This window comes from Pteropus vampyrus, unplaced genomic scaffold (assembly GCF_000151845.1).
Source record: "Pteropus vampyrus isolate Shadow unplaced genomic scaffold, Pvam_2.0 Scaffold39, whole genome shotgun sequence".
NCBI classification, from domain to species: Eukaryota; Metazoa; Chordata; class Mammalia; order Chiroptera; family Pteropodidae; genus Pteropus; species Pteropus vampyrus.
In genome coordinates, this window is record NW_011888820.1 from 7,711,917 (window position 1) to 7,715,237 (window position 3,321).

General features: G+C 35.6%; 1 pseudogene; it reads left to right on the forward strand.

The window, feature by feature from the left end:
* The first annotated feature begins 3,150 nt into the window (after positions 1 to 3,150).
* Positions 3,151 to 3,266, forward strand: LOC111738503 (annotated as a pseudogene).
* The last annotated feature ends 55 nt before the right edge of the window (positions 3,267 to 3,321 follow it).

Here is a 3,321-nt window from a genome sequence, read left to right on the forward strand (position 1 = left end):
CTGACTCCTTTGTGCTTCTTAGAGGCTAATGGCCAATATAGGCTTTATTACAATAACACTGCTAGCTGCCTAAGACAGTGCTTTTACTGCCCAGAGCTTTGTGATATGTACATCATTCTGCAATAGGAAAGAATGTGAGAAATACATTAGGAATTACTCTTATTCATCTTAAAGCAAAGACATTAGGGAAGTAAACATCATGTTAACTAAGAATACACTGAAGGAGCATCTCAGAGTCTAAGCTAGGAGGAAAAGTTGAAATCAAATTACATAGTTAATTTACTACTTAAAACCAAGCTTTAATACCCTATCATCAATGATATCCATGGTCTCATATATTTACATGTCCCTCATACAGAAACAGAAAGCTAAACATTAAAAAGAGCATCAGGAGAGCAGGGTATGAGCCCAGCTTCTAACTTCTGATTTTAATGATTTTAATGACTTTAAACAAGTTTCTAACTTTGGGTTCATTTTTTCTAGAATATGGAAAACAATTTCCCCAAGGGGTTATTTTGAGGTTTAATTAAGATAAAGTTGTTGAGCCTGCTTTATAAACTTTAAAACACTATGTAAATTATTATTATTAGCTGATATTTATTAATAGAATAGTTCACATTTACAAAAAAAACCAACTATTTTTTGATGGGGCTGTCTTTTAAATGCACCAAATATGGCATCTTAAAGGGACTTAGAAAAAGGAATCTCAACCTCCTGTGACATTTTCTTTAATTCACTATATTATTATATATACATAATCTTTATAACCATCCTTAGACAGCAACTCTGGTAAAAGTCAAGAACAGGCCAAAACACTGGCACATACCTCAGGCACGACAGGGGTGGTAGCTCTCATACGCTGTTTCCCCAGTCGTTTGAATTGGAGAGGGGGCAGGCATATGGTCTCTGAATGCAGCAGACTGCCATATAAAACAGCCTCAGAGAAAACTCAGAGCAAAGTGGGGTGTGGGCACAACCTCACAAATGTCTGCATGCCAAGAGAGCATTCATATGTCCTCCCAGGGTGAGTGTGGCCATGCAGCACTTGGTGATGTATCACCCACGTTCCACATGTGGCTGCTTGCAGTTGATAGATCAACTGGACTAGAAGGACTATGATGGTCTTACTCACATGTCTGGCAGTTTGCCAACCTGTGGGCTGGAGCAGATCATTTCTCCTCTGTGAGGCCTTTCATCCTTCAACAGACTAAATTAGTTTCTTTTCATGGTGGTATCAGGGCAGCTCCCAAAGAAGGCAAAAGCAGAAACTACATGTTCTCTGGAAGCCCAGATCTCATAACTCACACATCACTTCTGCTACAGTCAAAGTCAAAGCTAATCACAAGGCCAGCCCAGATACAATGAGGTGAAGGAATAAAATTTACCTCTTGCTGTTGTACAACATTGTATTTCATTTTTTTTCTATTTCAGTGAGGTATAATTGATAAATAAAATTGTAATATATTTAAAGTACACAGTGTGATGATTTCATATATATATGCATTGGGAAAGGATTTCTACCCTCAGGTTAATTAACATTTCCATCACTTCATATATTTATTTTTTTCATGAGAACACTTAAGTTTTCTCTTAGCAAACTTCAGTTATATAATACAGTAGTATTAACTATAGTCACTGTGTTACACATTAGATCGTTAGATCTTATTCATCTTATAACTAAAAGTTTGTACCTTTTTACCAGCCTCTTTCTGTTTCCTCTACTCCTGAGTCTCCGGCAACCACCATTCTATTTTCTGTTTCTATGAGTTTGACTTTTTTTTTTTTTTTTTTTGCTTCAAGATTCCACATATAAATGATACCATGCCATATGTGTCTTTCTCTCTCTGGCTTATTCCACTTAGCATAAGGTCCTCCAGGTTTATCTATGTTTTTGCAAATTGCAGGTTTTGCTCCTTTTGACAGGCTGAATAATATTCCATTGTAAATAAATAAAATAAATATTTTATTTATATACATATTACATTTTCTGTATCCATTCATCTCTCAACAGACACTTAGATTATTTTTATACCTTGGCTATTGTCAATAATGTTGGCATGAACATAGGAGTACAGATATCACTTCAGGATAGTGATTTTGTTTCCTCTGGATATATACTCAGAAGTGAAATTACTGGATCATATTTTTCATTTTTTGAGGACCCTCCATGCTGTTTTCCACAGTGGCTGTACCAATTTACATGCCCACCAACAGTGTAAAAGGGTTCCCTTTCTTGCACAGCCCTGTCAGCATCTGTTATTGTGTATATTTTTGATAATAGACACTGTAACAGGAGTAGGGTGATATTTCATTGTGGTTTTGATTTTTATTTTTCTGATGATTAGTGATGCTGAATATTTGTGTCTCGTCTTTGGAAAAATGTGTGTTCAGCTCTTCTGCTCATTTTTTAATTGGGTTTTTTAAATTGCTTTTTAATTTTTTTTTTTTTTTTTTTGCTGAGTTGAGTGAGTTCCTAGTATATTTTGGATATTAACCCCTTATTATATGAGATTTGCAAATATTTTCTTCCATTCGATAGGTTGCCCTTAAATTTTTTGTTGATAGTTTCTTTTCCTGTGTAGAAGCATTTTAGTTTGGTATAATCCCACTTGATTATTTTTGCTTTTGTTTCCTTTGCTTTTAGGACCAAATCCAAAAAATCATTTCCAAGAGCAACTTCAAGGAGATTATCCCCTACATTTTCTTTCAGTTTTATGATTCCAGGTCTTACAATCAATTATTTAATGCATTTTTAATTGATTTTTGTGTGTTTAAAATAGGAGTCCAATTTTGTTCTTTTGTACATGGAGATCCAGTTTTCCTACACCATTTGTTGAAAAGACTATCCTTTTCCCATTGTTTATTCTTGGTTTCTTTGTCAAAAACTAGTTGAGCATATATGCAAGGGTTTATTTCTGGGTTCTCTAGTTTATTCCATTGACCTATGTGTCTGTTTTTATGCCAACATCATACTGTTTTGATTACTATAGCTTTGTAATATAGTTTGAAATCAGGAATGTAATGTCTTCAGCTTTGTTCTTCTTTCTCAAGATAGCTTTGGCGGACATGATTCCATAGTGTAGGGGTTAGCACGTCTGCTTTACACACAGAAGGTCCTGGGTTCATGGCCCAGTGGAGCCATGGTCCATGGTCTACAGCCATGCCACCCTGAACAAGCCCAATGTCTGATCTCGGAAGCTAAGCAGTGTCGGACCTGGTTAGTACTTGGGTGGGAGGCCACCTAGGAAGACCAGGTGCTGTAGGCATAAATAATAATAAAAAAATTTTTTAAATTTAAAAGAGAAAGATTGCTTTGGCTAT